We start from the raw sequence: 13,227 nt of genomic DNA, 5'->3' as shown, positions 1-13,227 counted from the left end.
CAGTCAAGGGAACAAGGTGCAGTACACATACAGGCAAACCCATGAGGGTATTCCAAGCACAAGAATAAGACCTACGGATCTGTTTTTTTTTACTGTTATATCGGGAATATGTATCCGTTTTAGTGTGTGTGTGTGTGTGTGTGTGTGTGTGTGTGTGTGTGTGTGTGTGTGTGTGTGTGTGTGTGTGTCATTTGAATCTAAGGCACTGAATTGAAGACCAAATTGTGATCAAAACTACACTTGTTATTGGACAGAAATAATTCAACCTGTCTCGGGGTGACCAGACCATTACGTGTGGTGCGTCGTCGTTCTCGTTGTGGAAATCTGCACTTTTCGAAGCCTTGGAGGAGTCTCGAAGCAAGTTTCCTGGTGGGAATTATTAGCTAGTGCTGTACTCAAAATATCGAAACTTCGAGATCTCTCCAGAGCTTCGAAAGGGTGGTATTCCTGAAATAAGATCAGGGCAAGAAGGTCATCGTAAATGGCGTCGTACACCCCATAACTGTTCTTGCGATTGACCTGAGTCGCAGCGTTTTTTCCCCTATGTCCTCCTAAAGGGGCCATGAACCGAATTATGAAACCATTTTTTTTTACGACACGAACCAAGAAAACATACTATGGGCCCACTCAATACTGTACCCTTAGGATCGCTATGGGGGGTGTGGTTAGTCCGAGCCTTTATATTTCGTTCATGATTTTTTTTTTTAATGTGACCTTACATACAGTGTCATTCGGTCATTCACCACACCTACATTTTTCGTTCCTGGTCGATATCTAAAGAACACCTCAATTGATTTACTTTAATAACAGAATCGCTCTTACTGTATTGTTGACGTGTAAGGTGATGCTGCATGCTGGTGGCCGAATTTGTAACCCTATACTACTGTACTTTTTATGGAACATTTGTGGTTTGTGCAGTGATTAACTTTTTTTTATTTTGCAAGTTTTTTTTTTTTTTGCTGGAGAAGATGTTGCCTTTTTAGGGTGATGAGGGGGGGCAAGTTTTTGTTCCCGGAGATTGTCTTGACAACGACTTTAATTATATATAAATTAGAATAATAACCGCTCATCTGCAGGCTTCACAGAGCATAATTTATGTCTTAATTTGTTTTGTGGTGATGCTGCTCCCTGGTGGCTAATTTGAGAAGAAGTTTCCTGTAGGATTGACTTTTATCACGACAAACACTTAATCGACCTTTTCTTCGCTTTACAGCATTTGGCGTGGTATACATTACGTTTGACCTTTTAATATACCATTTAAGGTCACATAGAAATACAAAAAATTCCATAGTTTCTCCTGTCGATCATCTTGGCGTGTTAGAATTCTGACCCATCTTAATTCTGACCTATGACCTAGCATTCAATATTATCATAGTGTGTCCTCCCTCGTACTACATGAAGGACCATGAAGGCAAAAGTAATTATATTTGACAAGGAAAAACATCTGTCTTATGGTATAATACAAAGCCAGGTCTGATGATGAGGGGGGGTCACTCAACTAAGATTAGCATTGTGTATCTTCTTGATTCTCCGCCGTGGACTGTAATAGCTTCTTTGGAGGGACGCGGCCACTCTTGTTTCACCAGTAGGCCATTGAGGGGGAGGGTCGGAGTGGCAGATTCTCAAAGGTTTTACGTTAGACTTTCCTCGTAACTGGATGCTTAAGGAGGCACCTAACAGGTTAACTCATGCATAAGTACTAAATTAATTAAAAAAAAAAACCTACCATAACTTTATTGGGACTGTACCTTAGCTAGATACGTTCTCTTAATACCAGTTAAAGTAAAAAGTTAATGTATAGAATCTTCTCTAAAACTTTTACCACGTTAATGGGTGTCCTAACTTACGCTAAATGAACGTATCTAGTAAGGGTATAGTCGCCTCAGTGTGTATTTTGGTGTCATGTGTGGATGTTACTCAGTGTTGCAGTGAATCTAGTGTTTCTGTAAGAATGTTGATGGTGAATGTCACAGAGGGAGAAAAGTATAGGTTCCTGACCAGTGTTTATTGTTACTCACACACACACACACACACACACACACACACTCTCTCTCTCTCCACACACACACACACACACACACACACACACACACTCTCTCTCTCTCCACACACACACACACACACACACACAACTCTCCACACACACACACACACACACACACACTCTCCACACACACACACACACACACACACACTCTCTCTCCACACACACACACACACACACTCTCCACACACACACACACACACACACACACACTCTCCACACACACACGCACCTAGATTACACACGCGCACACACACACAGCACCTGATTACACACGCAGGCACACACACACACACACACACACACACACACACCTATTTCCCACTATCAAACGAACACACAAGCATACATTCACACTCACACATACACACGCAACGCACGTACACACTAAAACATACACAAACACTCACAGATTGACACATAAGAGCCGACAAGTGACGTCAGAGTTTGTTTACGTTCCTGAAGGGTGAGACTCCTGCGATGTTTCTCACACAGATACGTATCGTTCTCTAGTCACTGTTGTTATTTCTCATCACCATCATCATTTCCGTCCGTCACTGTTGTTATTTCTCACCATCATCATCATCATCATCATCATCACCATCATCATCTCCGTCCGTCACTGTTGTTATTTCTCACCATCATCATCATCATCATCATCACCATCACCATCACCATCATCATCTCCGTCCGTCACTGTTGTTATTTCTCACCATCATCTGCTTGTGACTTATGGTTGGACACAAACTGGAGAGCCAAAAAATAGCGTAACAATTAGACTGAGAATTTGTCTTGACTAGATGGTTGATGCCTTCACTTAACGAGCCCTAGTTTGTAAAAAGTGTGTGCGCGCGCCTGCCTGACATAAAGACGCTGCCGCCGCCCCTCCCGCACTAGATGTAGCCCCCCACATGTGCAACATTTGTGATCGACCCTGCCAGTCCCGTATCGGCCTCTTCAGTCACCCGGTAACATCCCTAAGTAACTCCCATCACTGTATCATAGCTGGATGATCGTCATACGCGATTCCGAATGACAGCAAAGTAGTAGTTGTATGTCTGTGTGTGCGTGCACGCGCGCTCGTTATCTAACCTAACGACCTATTTTAACCAGGTGAGGATGTCACAACATTTGGTTATGACGTCACAAAGTTGGTGATGACGTCACAGCTGTTGGTGAGGATGTCACAGCAGTTGATGTCTCACAAGCCACAAGTGCAAGATACAGTTTTAGGATGACCTCGCTAGTCTTGTAACTAACTCTCCTTTGTATGAACCCAAGTACTTTATTAGCCTTGTTACGAGCAAATACACATTGTTTACTTGGCTTAAGAATCCAACTTATTACTCCTAAATCTTTCTCAGTCGGATTTCTCTATAACATCGTTGTTCATCTGGTGTGTCTGTGTACATCTCATAGGGGACCTACTGTAGACTAAGTATTTTACATTAAATTTCAATTTTTTATATTTTTATGGGATTAATAGCTTCGATAACCGTTGATTCACTAACCAACGACTTTTTCAAGTCCATATATGCATTGGTTATCGAAGTATACCTGTATTATAGTAATTGAATCACCCGAAGTTTAGACATCCCAGCATATTTCACCTGAAGATTAACCACCCTAACCTAACTTAATCTAATCAAACTTAACCTAATCTACTTCAACATAACCTAACATAATCTAACCTAACCTAATCCTAACTTAACCTAATCCTAACTTAACCTAATCCTAACTTAACCTAATCCTAACTTAACCTGACTTACCTTAATCTAACAACGAAACCTAACTTAACCAAACCTAGCCTAACTTCACCTAGCTTAGTCTAACGTATCCTAACCAAACCTAACCAAACCCCAGGTAGCTGTCAGTTTAATTAATCTTCAGACGAGATGAGTTACAGGTGTTCTCTATCTTGTCAAGGTAGAGTCTCGAGCGTAATTTTCATACCTATTTTGGATGTAATTCTTGTTTTTAATTACGACAGACCTAGACATAATTTCGTCTTCAGTCACTAGGTAGTATTCAATGCCTGAGTGTGTTGAGGGAGTGCGTGGTGGCCTGAGTGTGTTGAGGTAGTGCGTGGTGGCCTGAGTGTGTTGAGGTAGTGCGTGGTGGCCTGAGTGTGTTGAGGGAGTGCGTGGCCTGAGTGTGTTGAGGTAGTGCGTGGTGGCCTGAGGTGTTGAGGGAGTGCGGTGGCCTGAGTGCTGGAGGGAGTGCGTGGTGGCCTGAGTGTGTTGAGAGGGAGTGTGCAGGCCTGAGTGTGTTGAGGGAGTGCGTGGTGGCCTGAGTGTGTTGGAGGTAGTGCAGGCCTGGAGGTGTTGAGGTAGTGCGGTGGCCTGAGTGTGCTGGAGGAGTGCGTGGTGGCCTGAGTGTGTTGAGGGAGTGCGGTGGCCTGGAGGTGTTGAGGGAGTGCGTGGTGGCCTGAGGTGTTGAGGTAGTGCGTGGTGGCCTGAGTGTGCTGAGGGAGTGTGGTGGCCTGAGTGTGTTAAGGAGTGCGTGGTGGCCTGGAGGTGTTGAGGAGTGCGTGGTGGCCTGAGTGTGTTGAGGTAGTGCGTGTGTGGCCTGAGTGTGCTGAGGGAGTGCGGTGGCCCGAGTGTGTTGGAGGAGTGCGGTGGCCTGGAGGTGTTGGAGGGAGTGTGTGCCTGAGTGTGTTGAGGTAGTGCGTGGTGGCCTGAGTGTGTTGGAGAGGCAGTGCGGTGGCCTGAGGTGTTGAGGCAGTGCGTGGTGGCCTGGAGTGTGTTGAGGCAGTGCGTGGTACTGAGGTGTTGGAGGTAGTGCGTGGTGGCCCTGGAGGTTGGAAGGAGTGCGGTGGCCTGAGTGTGTTGGAGGAAGTGCGTGGTGGCCTCTGAGTGTGTTGAGGGAGCAAGTGTGGTGGCCTGAGTGTGTTGGAGGTAGTGCGGTGGCCCGAGTGTGTTGAGGGAGTGCGTGGTGGCCTGAGTGTGTTGAGGGAGTGCGTGGTGGCCTGAGTGTGTTGAGGTAGTGCGTGGTGGTGAAGTCTGTGGTGTGTTTCAGTATGTAGTTGGGAGTGATCCTCAGGGGCTCTGTTGTTGTGAATACAGATGACGTGCCCTGACAAGCTCCCTCCCAGGTTGTGTTACAGTGTGTGTGTGTGTGTTGTGTGTGTGTTGTGTTGTGTTACTGCTCTGTTTCTTTCTATCTATGTATATTCTCTTCTCTGACACACGCACACACACACGCACACACACACACACAAACACAAACACACACACACACACACACTCATATACTGTATTTCAGCTGTTTTGAAGGACATTTTCCCCATTGAGTGAACATGCACTTGAGGTTGACCAATACCTTATGGCATTTTGAAACCAGGAAAACACGTGTACTGATTTATGAGCCCTTGTATACCCAGGTGAGTTACAGAGCGGAAAATGTGTGGCGATTATTATCCTCGTTATGTTGCATTTAAAGTGCAAGGTCACTGAGGAGGAAAAGGCTAAGGTGAGGGGAAAAAGGTCAAGGTGAGGGGAAAGGTCAAGGTGAGGGGAAAGGTCAAGGTGAGAGAAACAGGTCAAGGCGACAGAGAAATAGGTCAAGGTGAGAGAAATAGGTCAAGGTGAGAATGGCCAAGGTGACAGAAAAAGGTCAAAGCTGAAGGTCAGAGGATTAAAGTCAATGCAGGTTTATGATTCAACTGTTATATAACCGATTTGCTCCTTCCTATGTCAGGAGTCACCTTCCCTCCTTCCTTCTACTCACTTCCTCCATTCACCCTCCAACTCCTCTCTCTCCCACACTCTTATTTTGTGTAGTTCTTCCTTCCTTCTTCATCTCCTCTTTCATTTTCCATCTCCTTTCGTCCAGTGTGGGGTGGGGAGGATGTAGAATCGATCCACAAATACCTGTAAAGTAAGATGAATTTTCAGCCAGTCTGCCATATATTCAGCTCGATACAATGTGTGTGTGTGTGTGTGTGTGTGTGTGTGTGTGTGTGTGTGTGTGTGTGTATCTTCCTCGTCGTGAGCAGACTAATGTCACAGTGACTTGTAACAGGTCATGGGTAAAGTGTGTCATGGGCGTAGAATTGCATTAATGTTCATTGTAGTGTCATAAGTCAAGATTTCATCCTGTCTTTAGGGGGATGATGAACTTGGCGGTGTTGTGGTCAGGGAAGAGGTGTTATATTTCATCAGGATACCGGGACAGACTTGGTGTATCTGGCCCAGGTTTTCAATGCATAACACTGAGAATCTCGTTCATGATGATCAGAGCTTTTGTACGACGATCTTTTTCCCTGCCAACAAGACGGTAGGTAGACTCGGTGAACAACACTGAAACCATGTTGGCCGTCAGCTTTTTCTACCGTAGTTTAAGAATGTCAGGCTCCGGAGTTGCTACCTTTATTGGCGGCAAAAGGACCTTTCCTCCACATGAAAGATGTAAAGATGTCTGCAACTGGCCTGAGAAGTGTGATGCTGTATCATTGGATAGCAATAAAACATGGGCGGTTAAAGAGGATGACATAAGCAGGCTTGAGCGATGAGACTAGTCAGGTGGAAGTATAATGTTACACTGGAAGATTGGAAACCCTGTTGAGAGCTAAAAGGGCGGTTTAGTCCAGAGTGTACTGTATATGTGAAGTTTTGCGTAGATTCAGACTGAGATAGTTCAGGCATGTGGGTAAAATGAAGGAGACTAGTTGGGTCAAGAGGTGTATGAGTCTAAATGTGAAAGGAAGGAGAGCCAGGGGTAGGCCAAGAATGACACGGGTAGGGGTAGGCCAAGAATGACACGGGTAGAGGTAGGCCAAGAATGACACGGGTAGGGGTAGGCCAAGAATGACACGGGTAGGGGTAGGCCAAGAATGACACGGGGTAGAGGTAGGCTGCCAAGAATGACACGGGGTAGGGGTAGGCTGCAAGAATGACACGGGGTAGGGGTAGGCTGGCAATGACACGGGTAGGGGTAGGCCAAGAATGACACGGGTAGGGGTAGGCCAAGAATGACACGGGGTAGGGGTAGGCCAAGAATGACACGGGTAGAGGTAGGCCAAGAATGACACGGGTAGGGGTAGGCCAAGAATGACACGGGGTAGGGGTAGGCCAAGAATGACACGGGTAGGGGTAGGCCAAGAATGACACGGGGTAGGGTAGCTAAGAATGACACGGGTAGGGGGTAGGCCAAGAATGACACGGGTAGAGGTAGTCAAGAATGACACGGTAGGGGTAGGCCAAGAATGAGACGGGGTAGTGGGGTAGGCTGGAATGACACGGGTAGGGGTGAGCCAAGAATGACACGGGTAGAGGTAGGCCAAGAATGACACGGGTAGGTAGGCCAAGAATGACACGGGGTAGAGGTAGGCCAAGAAATACACGGTAGGGGTAGGCCAAGAATGACACGGTAGGGGTAGGCCAAGAATGACACGGGTAGGGGTAGGCTGAATGACACGGGGTAGGGGTAGGCCAAGAATGACACGGGTAGGGGTAGGGGCCAAGAATGACACGGGTAGAGGTGGCCAAGAATGACACGGGGTAGAGGTAGGGCCAAGAATGACGCGGGGTAGGGGTAGGCCAAGAATGACACGGGTAGGGGTAGGCCAAGAATGACACGGGTAGGGGTAGGCCAAGAATGACACGGGTAGGGGTAGGCCAAGAATGACACGGGTAGGGGTAGGCCAAGAATGACACGGGTAGGGGTAGGCCAAGAATGACACGGGTAGAGGTAGGCCAAGAATGACACGGGTAGAGGTAGGCCAAGAATGACTGGGTAGTGCAAGAATGACACGGGTAGAGGTAGGCCAAGAATGACACGGGTAGGGGTAGGCCAAGAATGACACGGGTAGAGGTAGAAAAGGGGTAAGCCAAGAATGACACGGGTAGGGGTAGCCAAGAATGACACGGTAGGGGTAGAGGAAGAATGACACGGGTAGGGAAGCCAAGAATACAGGGTAGGGTAGGCCAAGAATGACTGGGTAGGGGTAGGCCAAGAATGACACGGGTAGGGGTACAAGAATGACACGGGTAGGGGTAGCCAAGAATGACGGGGTAGGGGTAGGCCAAGAATGACACGGGTAGGGTGGCAGAACACAGGGTAGGGTAGGCCAAGAATGACACGGGTAGGGGTAGGCCAAGAATGACACGGGTAGGGTAGGCCAAGAATGACAGGCGGTAGGGGTAGGCCAAGAATGACACGGGTAGGGGTAGGCCAAGAATGACACGGGTAGAGGTAGGCCAAGAATGACACGGGGTAGGGGTAGGCCAAGAATGACGGGTAGAGGTAGGCCAAGAATGACACGGGGTAGGGGTAGGCCAAGAATGACACGGGTAGAGGTAGGCCAAGAATGACACGGGTAGGGGTAGGCCAAGAATGACACGGGTAGGGGTAAGCAGAATGACACGGGTAGGGTAGGGCAAAGAATGACACGGGTAGGGGGTAGGCCAAGAATGACACGGGGTAGAGGTAGGCCAAGAATGACATGTAGGGGAAAGGAAGAATGACACGGGTAGGGGTAGGCCAAGAATGACACGGGTAGAGGTAGGCCAAGAATGACACGGGGGAGGTAGGCCAAGAATGACACGGGGTAGGGCAGCCAAGAATGACACGGTAGAGGTGGACAAGAATGACGCGGGTAGGGGTGGAAGCCAAAATGACACGGGTAGAGGTACCAAAAAAGGTAGGCCAAGAATGACACGGGTAGAGGTAGGCCAAGAATGAGACACGGTAGGGGTAGGCCAAGAATGACACGGGTAGGGGTAGGCCAAGAATGACATGGTGAGCAAGAATGGTAGGGGGTAGGCCAAGAATGACACGGTAGTAGGCCAAGAATGACACGGGTAGAGGGTAGCCAAGAATGACACGGGGTAGGGGGTAGGCCAAGAATGACACTGGGGTAGGAAGCCAAGAATGACACGGGTAGGGGTAGGCCAAGAATGACACGTAGAGGTAGCCAAGAATGACACGGTAGAGGAAGGCCAAGAATGACACGGGGTAGAGGAAGGAAGAATGACACGGGTAGGGGTAGGCCAAGAATGACACGGGTAGAGTGTAGGCCAAGAATGACACGGGTAGGGGTAGGCCAAGAATGACACGGTAGGGGTAGGCCAAGAATGACACGGGTAGGGGTAGCTAAGAATGACACGGGTAGGGGTAGCAAGAATGACACGGGTAGAGGTAGGCCAAGAATGACACGGGTAGAGGTAGGCCAAGAAATGACACGGGTAGGGGTAGGCCAAGAATGACACGGGTAGAGGTAGGCCAAGAATGACACGGTAGGAGGTAGCCAAGAATGACACGGGTAGAGGTAGGCCAAGAATGACACGGTAGGGGTAGGCCAAGAATGACACGGGTAGAGGTGAGCAAGAATGACATGGTAGGGGTAGGCCAAGAATGACACGGGTAGGGGTAGGCCAAGAATGACACGGGTAGGGGTAGGGCCAAGAATGACAGGGTAGAGGTAGGCCAAGAATGACACGGGTAGAGGTGTAGGCCAAGAACACGTGGGTAGTAGGCAAGAATGATGGGTAGGGGTAGGCCAAGAATGACACGGGTGAGGTGAGGCCAAGAATGACATTATAGGGGGTAGCCAAGAATGACACGGTAGAGTAGAGGAAGAATGACACGGGGTAGAGGTAGGCCAAGAATGACACGGGTAGGGGTAGGGCCAAGAATGACACTGGGTAGAGGTAGGCCAAGAATGACACGGGTAGGGGGTAGGCCAAGAATGACACGGGTAGGAGGTAGGCCAAGAATGACACGGTAGAGGTAGGCCAAGAATGACATGGTAGGGGTAGGCAAGAATGACACGGGTAGAGGTAGCAAGAATGACACGGGTAGGGGTAGGCCAAGAATGACACGGGTAGAGGTATACAAGAATGACACGGGTAGGGGTAGGCCAAGAATGACACGGGTAGGGGTAGGCCAAGAATGACACGGGTAGAGGTAGGCCAAGAATGACACGGGTAGGGGTAGGCCAAGAATGACACGGGTAGTAGGCTAAGAATGATACGGGTGGAAGAGGTAGCCAAGAATGACACGGGTAGAGTGTAGGCCAAGAATGACATACGGGTAGGGGTGAAGCTAAGAATGACGTAGGTAGGCCAAGAATGACACGGGGTAGGGGGTAGGCTAAGAATGACACGGGGTAGGGGTAGCCAAGAATGACACGGGGTAGGGGTACAAGAATGACACGGGTAGAGGTAGGCCAAGAATGACACGGTAGAGTAGGCCAAGAATGACATGGGTGTAGCTAAGAATGACACGGGGTAGGGTGGAAATAAGAATGACACGGGTAGGGGTAGCCAAGAATGACACGGGGGGAAATAAGAATGACACGGGTAGGTAGCTAAGAATGACACGGTAGTGAGGCTGAATGACACGGTGGGGGGGTGGCTAAGAATGACACGGGTAGAGGTAGGCCAAGAACCATTACTTGCAGGTGTAGGCTGAAGAATGACACGGGGTAGGGGTAGGCCAAGAATGACACGGGTAGGGGTAGGCCAAGAACGTGACACTGTAGTAGGCCAAGAATGAGACGTGGGTAGGGGTAGGCCAAGAATGACACGGGGTAGGGGTAGGCCAAGAATGACACGGGGGGGTAGGCCAAGCAATGACACGGGGTAGGGGTAGGCCAAGAAATTTTACATGTGTGTGGGTAGGCCAAGAATGACACGGTAGGCCAAGAATGACACGGGTAGGGGTAGGCCAAGAATGACACGGGTAGGGGTAGGCCAAGAATGACACGGGTAGGGGTAGGCCAAGAATGACACGGGTAGGGGTAGGCCAAGAATGACACGGGTAGGGGTAGGCCAAGAATGACACGGGTAGAGGTAGGCCAAGAATGACATTACTTTACTTACTTTTACTTTTATCCTCTTCACCACTGATCGGCTCGTTAGCCGCTTGGGCGATCGGTTACGTTTCTGTTACGCACTGTTGGCAAGTACTGGGCATGCACCGGCTCCTGAATTTACCTGAACCTGTTCCAGTGCTTATCCAGTCTGGTCTTGAAAGAGCTCACACTCGGCGCCGTCACCACGCTCTCTGGTAGATTGTTCCAAGAGTTCACAACTCTCACTCCGAAAAAGTTACCCCTCACAGTTTTCTGGACTTTCGGCTTCTTCATCCTTGTGGGGCGAGCGTCTTCCTGCTCCAGGTAAGGACACTCGACTGAATAGTGCCCTTTGAGATGCTTGTACGCCCCAATTAGATCTCCCCTTGCCCGTCCGTAATATAAGCTAGGCAATTTCAGGAGAATTAAGAAACTGATGAGACAGACTGCAAGAGACCGCACTGCAAAGAGAGCTGCCGTCAGGTATATAACCAAGGTTGTAAAACGTTGATGATGAGTGAGTGAGTTCGGTTTTGACGGCTAACTTCGTCTTCGCGTCTTTGATTGTTGTAGAAAAATTATTTGTGAACTTTGAGAATCTTAGAGTGAGAGAAAAAGGTGTGGGTATGTAATAATAATACTACTAATAATAATTAATGGTTTATTGAAAAAGTTTTGCAGCCCGAAGGCTTAAAATATACATTGGTCATAAATGACTTCTTACATACATTGGTAGTTTAACAAAAGCCTTCATTAGAGAAAGGTAAAGGAACATACAGTGAACATACAGATTAATGTAGGTGTTGAACAGTAAATACGTAGTGTAGTAACACCCTCACAGGTGGTGTTAGGAAGGACCTCACGTAGTGTAGTAATTCCCTCACAGATTGGTGTTATAGGGGCCTGACGTGGTGTAGTAATTCCCTCACAGATGGTGTTATGAGGGACCTCACGTGGTGTAGTAGTTCCCTCACAGATGGTGTTATAGGGGCCTGACGTGGTGTAGTAATTCCCTCACAAATGGTGTTATGAGGGACCTCACGTGGTGTAGTAGTTCCCTCACAGATGGTGTTATAGGGGCCTGACGTGGTGTAGTAATTCCCTCACAAATGGTGTTATGAGGGACCTCACGTGGTGTAGTAGTTCCCTCACAGATGGTGTTATAGGGGCCTGACGTGGTGTAGTAATTCCCTCACAAATGGTGTTATGAGGGACCTCACGTGGTGTAGTAATTCCCTCACAGATGGTGTTATTAGGGGCATCACTTGGTGTAGTAATTCCCTCGCAGATGGCGTTATGAGGGACCTCACGTGGTGTAGTAATTCCCTCACAGATGGTGTTATTAGGGGTATCACTTGGTGTAGTAATTCCCTCACAAATGGTGTTATGAGGGACCTCACGTGGTGTAGTAATTCCCTCACAGATGGTGTTATGAGGGACCTCACGTGGTGTAGTAATTCCCTCACAGATGGTGTTATGAGGGACCTCACGTGGTGTAGTAATTCCCTCGCAGATGGTGTGTGCGTGTACGTGTGTGGACTTCTATCTAGGTCGACAACTACCTTCACCTCATCACCATAAACATGTCTCACAGAGGAACCAATAAATCTACCAGGTCAGAGGTACAGAGTTGCTCGGGGCTTACTGATACAAGGTCACAGTTTTAATTATAACCCAGAGCACGAGAATAAAGGGCAGGACCTCAGGCGCCTCCCTCCCTCTTCGTGAACGGTGACCACAACGCCGGAATGAGCCCCTCTGTAGAGAATCCCATCTGAAGTTCTCATTAGACAAAACCCCACAAGAATTTATCACTTGACAAAATCACACCAGAATATCTCATTGGACAAAATACCGTAAAAACTTCTCTTTGGGCTAAATCCTACCACCAGTATAGAGCAGACTACTCTTCCGTGTCTACAGTAGCTAAAACAACTATCTGTGCAGGTGGGGGTTGATATGCTACGAAGTTTTCCTTGTGACTAGTGACAGCTCTCATATACCAATATTTATCGTCCATGGTATCATATTGCTTCCCACAAAGTCTGCACAGATAGTTGTTTTAGCTACTGTACCGCCTGATACTCTGTTAGGTTTGGTCAAGATTGATAAGTTTAAGGTTAGTGTCGCTTTAGTTAGGTTAAGGTAGGTTAAGTTATAGCTTAGGTTAGGGTAACGTAGCATAAGTTATATTAGGGTAGGTTAAGGTAGGTTAGGTTAAGTTAGGTTAGTTTTAGATTTCTTGGTTTTAGTTAGGGTAGGTTAAGTAAGGTTAGAGTAGGGTTACTTAGGATAGTTTATTAACTGCCGTAGAGTAAAATGGCAGAGGTCAATACGCGGTAAATTTCACTCCTTAAACTTCACTAATTTAGGAATCCAATTATGT

The sequence above is a fragment of the Homarus americanus genome, unplaced genomic scaffold, assembly GCF_018991925.1.
Source record: "Homarus americanus isolate GMGI-L3 unplaced genomic scaffold, GMGI_Hamer_2.0 scaffold2539, whole genome shotgun sequence".
In the NCBI taxonomy this organism is placed as follows: Eukaryota; Metazoa; Arthropoda; class Malacostraca; order Decapoda; family Nephropidae; genus Homarus; species Homarus americanus.
This window is presented reverse-complemented; position numbering follows the sequence as displayed.